This window comes from Sprattus sprattus, assembly GCF_963457725.1.
Source record: "Sprattus sprattus genome assembly, chromosome: 2".
NCBI lineage: Eukaryota > Metazoa > Chordata > Actinopteri > Clupeiformes > Clupeidae > Sprattus > Sprattus sprattus.
The window spans coordinates 61,931,480-61,938,592 of NC_137921.1; the positions used below are offsets into that span (position 1 = coordinate 61,931,480).

At 50.5% G+C, this 7,113-nt stretch overlaps 1 protein-coding gene across 3 annotated transcripts in view; it reads left to right on the top strand.

Annotated features, from left to right (window-relative positions):
• Nucleotides 1-7,113, top strand: part of fynb (FYN proto-oncogene, Src family tyrosine kinase b) — a 50,434-nt gene that overhangs the window by 13,718 nt on the left and 29,603 nt on the right. The window contains exon 1 of one of the 3 annotated variants that reach the window (XM_080832230.1): nt 4,463-4,500. The exons of the other annotated variants lie outside the window; for them this stretch is intronic. The gene's annotated coding sequence lies outside the window, so the exon portion shown is untranslated. Of the gene's footprint in view, nt 1-4,462; nt 4,501-7,113 lie in introns of those variants that run through there. 3 annotated transcript variants of the gene reach the window in all.

A 7,113-nucleotide genomic window follows, 5' to 3' on the forward strand; every position in this document is an offset into this window, starting at 1 on the left:
TAGGGTCCGAGGGACATCATTTTGACGTCAGAGGGTAAACGCAGCTCCGTGATGTCCGCTGCTGTCCGTCTGTATGTGTATTCAGCCCTTAAGAAGCAGTGCTGCTCTTCCAGGAGCTCAGGGCTGACTGCATGTGAGCATATGGCCACGCAACTCAAACGAGGCCTGAATGCACTGGGCCTGACTCAGTGCCACAGCCTCTGCTAGTTTATGGCTGGGCGTCAAGGGGCCCCTCTCCTGGGTACGGCAGGGCTGGCCCACAGCAGCTGGCCTAGCGCATTGTTTGGCTGAGACTTACTGCACACCCCTCCAGTCGCACACACACACACACACACACACACACACACACACACACACACACACACTGCACACCCCTCCAGTCGGCCATGACAGGTACATTGTCAGGCATGTTTAAGGATATAAAAACCTGGAGTGGCCACGGAGCAAGCCGATGACTTCACACATCGATTGACGCATTATGCACTGGTGCCGGCGGTGACAATGGTGCCTTTGAGACGCAGGCCGTGGCCCTGACGCCCCCGAGCACAGACGCTGTGGGATTGTAAAGGAGCTTAATCTCAAGCGCTCTGCTGTGCCTTTCCACAGCGGCCCCCTGAGAGGAAAAAGAACACCCTCAAAAAAAGACGCAACATCATTTTCACTTAATATCACTTCTTGAGGATTAGGGGAGGAAAGCGGGCACTTGAATCACATTCAGATTTCTTTTCATGGGTGTGTTCCTCCAGCGTAGCTACAAAACAGATATTGGACCACACTTGATCTGATTTAGATTTGCTAAGCCTGAATCTTTTTTGTCTTGCCCAGTATGTTCCAAGAAGACATAACCAGATTATTCTTGTACATTTCTTTGGGAGTGGTGTAAAGACGGGCCCCTGCAGCCCAGTAAAAGATAGGGTGTAGTGTTTAACAACTGCTCATGTGGGTTTGAATGCTTGTGTCACCAAAATAAACATCTACAGGGTGGCATCCAGGCATCTGAACAATCCTAAAAAGGGGAGAACTATAAAACATCTGAGGTTGTTGAGTCTACACACAGCCAATATCTGTGGATGGAAAAAAAAAGAAATGCCTTTCTATGGATTCCTTTATTCCTCTGACCTCATCTAGGTCACTGTGTGTGTAATGATCCCATTCCCGGTCTAGCACGCGCGTCCCAAATCATGGAGATGAACTCATAGCTCCCTACTGCAGCCGCTCTCACTACTTACTTTAGTGGCCATGCCACTGGACTGCTGCCTGCTACAATGCTCCGCGGGTTAACGTTGGAGGACAGTCTGGTAAATGAGGAAATCAGAAAGGGGGAGGTGGCGAGTGAATGGGAGGAGGCTTACGAATGGAAGTGAGAGTAGCCCAGCGTAAGCGGCTCTGGGAGTGCCGGTGCACTTTGATGTTGCGTTTGTTTCCTTTGACTCTAGGCGGTTTCGGTGCCGTTGATGATGGGGCTTCAGGCAGTACTAGCGCTTCACAAGCACAGAGATGGGTGACGCTGACTCGACGCCTAATTACAAGGGGAGCTGGGGAGTGATCATTTGTCAGCTGAGTAACGGTAGGACTTGACAGGTCCCCAGGGCATATACTGTGGCTGTTCTGCACATTGCCTGAGCCATTTTGCAGTGAGACAGTGGAGATGTTGGAGAAACGTGCATAAAGAATAAAAAAGCAGAGCTATGCAAGGGAGTCCATTACGTGTGCCTGATGAAAGACTGACCCACCCAGAATCGACCGACTGAAATGGCTTTACCATTGACAAACGATTGATCAAACTTGTCCGCTCCCACGTGTCCCCAGCTGACTGTCTGTCGAGACGCAGCATAACGGGTTCTGTTTCTCATGAGTAATTGACAGGTTAAATGACGGAAATTATTATTAAAGATGTCTGTCCCAAGGTGACCTGTCCTGTATCGATTTTCACCCTATTTCTGGCCATGGATGCGGTCATGAGTTGTGAATGTCTGTCTTGAGGTCAGGCCCAGTCTGAACACGAGCCTCACTGCCCACAGATGCTGAGTGCGCTCCAAGTCTGATGATAGGCATGCTAGAGCCATTTTGTACGCCTATGAACAAATCAACTGACAGCGTTCTGCGGTCCAGCCACAGTCTCCAGGAGCAACAGCAAGGGGTGGGGGGCGGGGTGGGGTGGGGGGGGGAGGGTTGGGAGCTCAGGACTGTGTGGAGCTGATCCATTTTGGGAGGATGCTGGGGTGGTCACAGCTGTAAAAGTGAGATTGATTCCGGCCGTAGCGTCTAGATCAGCAGCTGTCACTGGAGCTTTTCCCCATGACTTCATTACATGTGTGTTGGCCTGACCTGAGAACAGCACACACTTCTCCCATCACATCATCATGATCTCTCATTATTCACTCATCCATTTTACTATATGACTTCATTGCTTTAAAGGACATCAGGGAGCTCTGTCAGTGTAATGGTGTGCTGATCTGATGCATATGGTAAGGAATCTCTTCCTCTTGGTCACCAAATGAGAGGCGCATTAAAGGGCTGGTCTGCCTGGTTGACTGTGGGCTGTGGGCTGCCATGCAGATGTGCTGGCATACCATCTGAGAGGGAAATCTGCACTGTGGGGGCATGCTCGTGGCAACCTCGGCATCTGGGAAGATCTGGAAGGTTCTTTGAGTTCATGGAAGGCCTGTTTTCCTCCTGATTCTCGCTGAGGTCTGGCATATCAGGACAGAAGTGACCCCACAACTTAGCAACTCATCAGCCCTCAACACAGTCTGTCAACACTAGGTCTCTAACAGTATAGTGATCTGTTGGTATACGTGGTATGGAAATCTAACAGTTTACCGTATACTGTAAGTAACTTTTAAAACTTTGAGAATTACCAGAGAATAATATTGCAGACTCACCACTTAGCAAGAATGGATATGTATTTTGTATTCATATTAACCATTACACTGTGAGAGATCAGGGAAGACTTACAAAATGACATCTGGCCTCAACCTTCAGTCACTGCTGACAAGAATGGAGGGGAGTGGGTGGCTTTCAGATTAGTCCTCCAACAGAATAGCATTCTCCTGTGCGCTCCTTCCATAGGTCGCAAAGTCTATCAGGACACGGTGGCTTATTGTTTTGACTTCCTGTGTGTGCTCCGCGTGGGAGGTGTGATTACGTGCACTGTGATGAGTAGTGCCTTCTCCAGAGATCCTCAGCTGGATTGAAGCCAGTATGTGTGTGTGTTTGTGTTTGTGTGCGTGTGTGTGTGTGTGTGTGTGTGTGTGTGTGTGTGTGTGTGTGTGTGTGTTCGTGTGTGTGTTCGTGTGTGTGTTCGTGTGTGTGTTCGTGTGTGTGTTCGTGTGTGTGTGTGTGTGTGTGTGTGTGTGTACTTGCACATGTATGAGTGTGTGTGTGTGTGTGTGTGTGTGTGTGTGTGTGTGTGTGTGCACATGTGTGAGTGTGTGTAACAGACACCAGACAGCCTCGCATCCTGTGCCATGCTGCGTTATCACGCATGTAATGAGCGGAGAAGGAAGGGAGCAAGGGAGAAGTGTCTCCTGACTAACAGGACTGAGTGTGTGTGTGTGGGTGTGTGTGCATGTGTGTGTGTGTGTGTGTGTGTGTGTGTGTGTGTGTGTGTGTGTGTGTGTGCGCGCGTGTGCGTGTGTGTCTGTGTGTGTGTGCGCGTGTGTGTGTGTGTATCGTGGTACACTATGTGCTGTGGAATCCAGTCGCCTAGCAACGCACCCCAGTGGATGGAGCTCAGTGTCAGTGTGTGTGGGTGTGAGTGTGTGAGTGTGTGTGTGTGTGTGTGTGCGACGGGCGGCCGTGAGTCAGGGTTGCCTGTGAGGGCCACTGCCGTGCCAGCTGGAGAACCCTGTGGTGCGAGACGAACTGTGTGTATGTGTGTGTTTGTGTGTCTTTTATAGGCTAGGCAGTGACAGTACACTTTTCCGATGCCAACTAGTGACACCCTTTCTTTCTAAGTGAGTCTATTTCTGAGTCACCGTGTGTGTGAGGTATGGCTTCTTTCTAAGTGAGCCTATCTCTGAGTCATGGTGTGTGTGAGGTATGGCTGTGTTCTGTTTATTGTGTTTTCCTGTCAACCTAGTGTGGCCAGGCCGACTTGGTATGCAGGTATGCAGCCATATTTCTCAAACTATGTGCTTGTCTGCTTGTTGTGAACATGACTGCCGAGAATGGAAAGTTTTTTTTCTTTGTCAAGGTTAACCGCATCCTGCCCAACCTCTTAGTTACGGCTCCCACCAAGGCGCCGACTGTAGGCAGAATGCAACACTTACAACCTGTGCATTCTGCTCGGTCCCACACAAGGTCTGGGTTTCCTTTGCTCTTTGCTCTTTGCTCTTTGCTCTGTGAGCCTTCTCTGCTTCATTTGCACCCCTGCAGTCACTGTGATGCGTCCAATGGAGAAAGAAATCAAAGTGATAGGATTCCATGTCTGAGTCTGAGAACTGTTCATGTTGGCAGAGAAAGTGAATGGGTTCACTGACATATACATTGGCACTGGTAAGGACTACTTTTTTGTCTTTAATCGCTGACTCCTCCGGTTTTACATCTGTTGGACCATGGCAGTTCATCATTCATGTCCTGTCTCATTTTATTGCACTTCATTTACTGCTGTTCTCTAAGGCTTGCCTCTCCACACAAAGGCTTTACAGCGGATTATATTGATCCACTAAATGTGTGATTTGAATGAGGTGGATCGCTGTGCCATTTCATTTAGTCAGGGGCTTATGTGCCGCAATGACATCCTGTAAGGCATCTCTGTCTGTCTCTGTCTCTGGCTCTCTCTCTCGCTGTCTCACTTTTTCGCTTTCTCTCTGTCTCTCTCAGGCTTTCTTTCTCTCTTTCCCTCTACAGCTGTCATAGTAAGACCTAGCGTGAGGTGTGGGGCTAGGCCACAGGTTATATAGGCTACCGATGGACCTCAGCTGACTGGAGCGGAACGTTGAACTAAAGCAGCTGTGTTTGTCGTTCTGCACGCGCTCAGATGAGATGCTTAGCTTGGCGCTAACCCTCAGGCTGCAGGCTTACCTCAGCGCCGGAAGGGAGGAAGCCACGGAAATCCAGCCGTTTGGGAGAACAATGGAACGCACTTCTGTGTTCCGGCCTCCCCACATGCATTTACTGGTCTAGAAGGCGATACTGAGGCCATCCTTTCTTGGGTGTGAATGACCTTCCAGACCCTCAGTTAATTTGAGATTTTGGATACAAAGACTTAAAGGCACCTGAACACATGAAGGACCAATAAAGACATGCAGACCAGTAAAAACAGTGGGGAGTCGTTGTAGGGGTACATTTCATTTGTACAATGGTACCAACCGCCAAGTCAAATAGGTGCCAGTCAGCTAGTCAGCTTCTCTGTGTTGGACATTGCTTCTGTCTCTACAGCAGTGGTTCTTAACCTTATTGGAGGTACTGAACCCTGCAAGCTTCATTAGTGCATTTACCGAACCCTTCGTAATTGGAACATTTTTATATAATTTCTTCAAAACATATGTATATATAGAAACGACATTGCTAGTGTGAACCTGGGCTATACTGTGTGTGTCTTGACCCCTGCCGAACCCCTGAGAGTGACTCAACAAACCCCTGGGGTTTGATCGAACCCAGGTTAAGAAGCACTGCTCTACAGTATTGTTTGCAGTGCGGTTCCCTAAGGACAGCGGTGCCTTTGCTGTGGTGGGCTGCTGTCCTTCACGTGGCAGTGTGGAATGTGGCCCGTGGCTCCTCAGTGGCAGCACACGCATGTCTCCCCTCACGTCTCACGCCTGACCCTGAGCCAGTCAATCAGCACAGCAGTTGTCTGCCTCCATTGATGGCTCTGATAGCTTTGATCCCTCGCTTTTGAGGGTTTATATGAACGGAGTTGAGAAGTCATTTTCTTCCCATGCGCTTTACTTTGTTTAAGCCGTGGCGTGGATCTTCTCTCGGATCACTATTTGATACTCCGATGTGTTGGATGAAGTTAAGGAGATTAGGCGTAGGGCGGTTTGAAACAACAGGTGATGTGTTCTGGCTAATCTCATGGAGGCATTTAGTAGGGTGGTAATGGCTTTTGTGTGCGAGTGGGGATCTAATGAATGGCGCAGTCAGCCAGCCCGCGCTGTGGAGGAGGGAATGAGGCCAGTATCCAGAACGGCCCAGGGGAGCGAGTGCAGAGGTCGCGGGGTCAGGTGGTTGCAGACACAGCTGCTTTATTAGCACAAGGTCAAGTGTCAGCGTCAGCAGCATACTTCTCCAGTGTCCGCCATCAAGAGTGAAGCGACCAAACGTCTACCGTTTGTTTTCTAAAATAAGAAGGAGTGGCCATATGCAGCGGTGATATCCAAACATGCATGGTCTCTTTCTCTCTGGATTCATCAGAGCTCCACCTCTCCTCCGGCTGGGATGACACCGACAGCACTGCACTGCTAATGGCATTGGTTGAATCTCTTGTGCTTGCGCCCTGCGCTCTGGTCAGAGAGAACATAAAAAGCGATACAAATCAACAGTCATTCCCGCCGCTCTCCAGCCTTGGCCTTCAGTAGAATGCGAATTAATGAACACTGGTGCTGTGCTGTCACACGGTAAGAGATTAGAAAAGAGAGAGAGAGGGAGAAAGATAGAGAGAGAGAGAGGTAGAAAGGAAGAGAATGGCATAGAGCAAAAGGGACTGACAGTGGAGAGAGAGAGGGAGAGCAAGCGAGTTAAAGGGAGTGATAGAGAGAGAGAGAGCTGAGCGGAGCCAGTGCGGTAATCCCCTGGAGAGAGGCTATTAAGGTGAAGCTGGCTGCTGCTGAGGCCTGGAGGGGGGGTGAGGCTGAGGCGGGGAGCTGGAAGCCACGCAAGCAGCTCAGCAGCTGCAGTCCTCCCTAGCAGCTCTGCATGCCGAGGGCGGCGCCACTGAGCGCCCGGCCAGCAGGACACACAGGGCCCATCCCCAGCCTGCGAGCCCCAGCGCTCGTGCCCACTAGCTGCTGATGCTGAGCCCCTCTGACACAATGGTGCCACGCCGCAGGCCCCGCCCCCGCCCAGCCTGCGTCTGCGTGATTGACAGTTGAGCTGAGTGCCGGTGGCAGCGGCCTTCCTGGGCAGCGCGAGGCCCGAACGAGGCTCGTGTTGTGATCCTGGAGCATC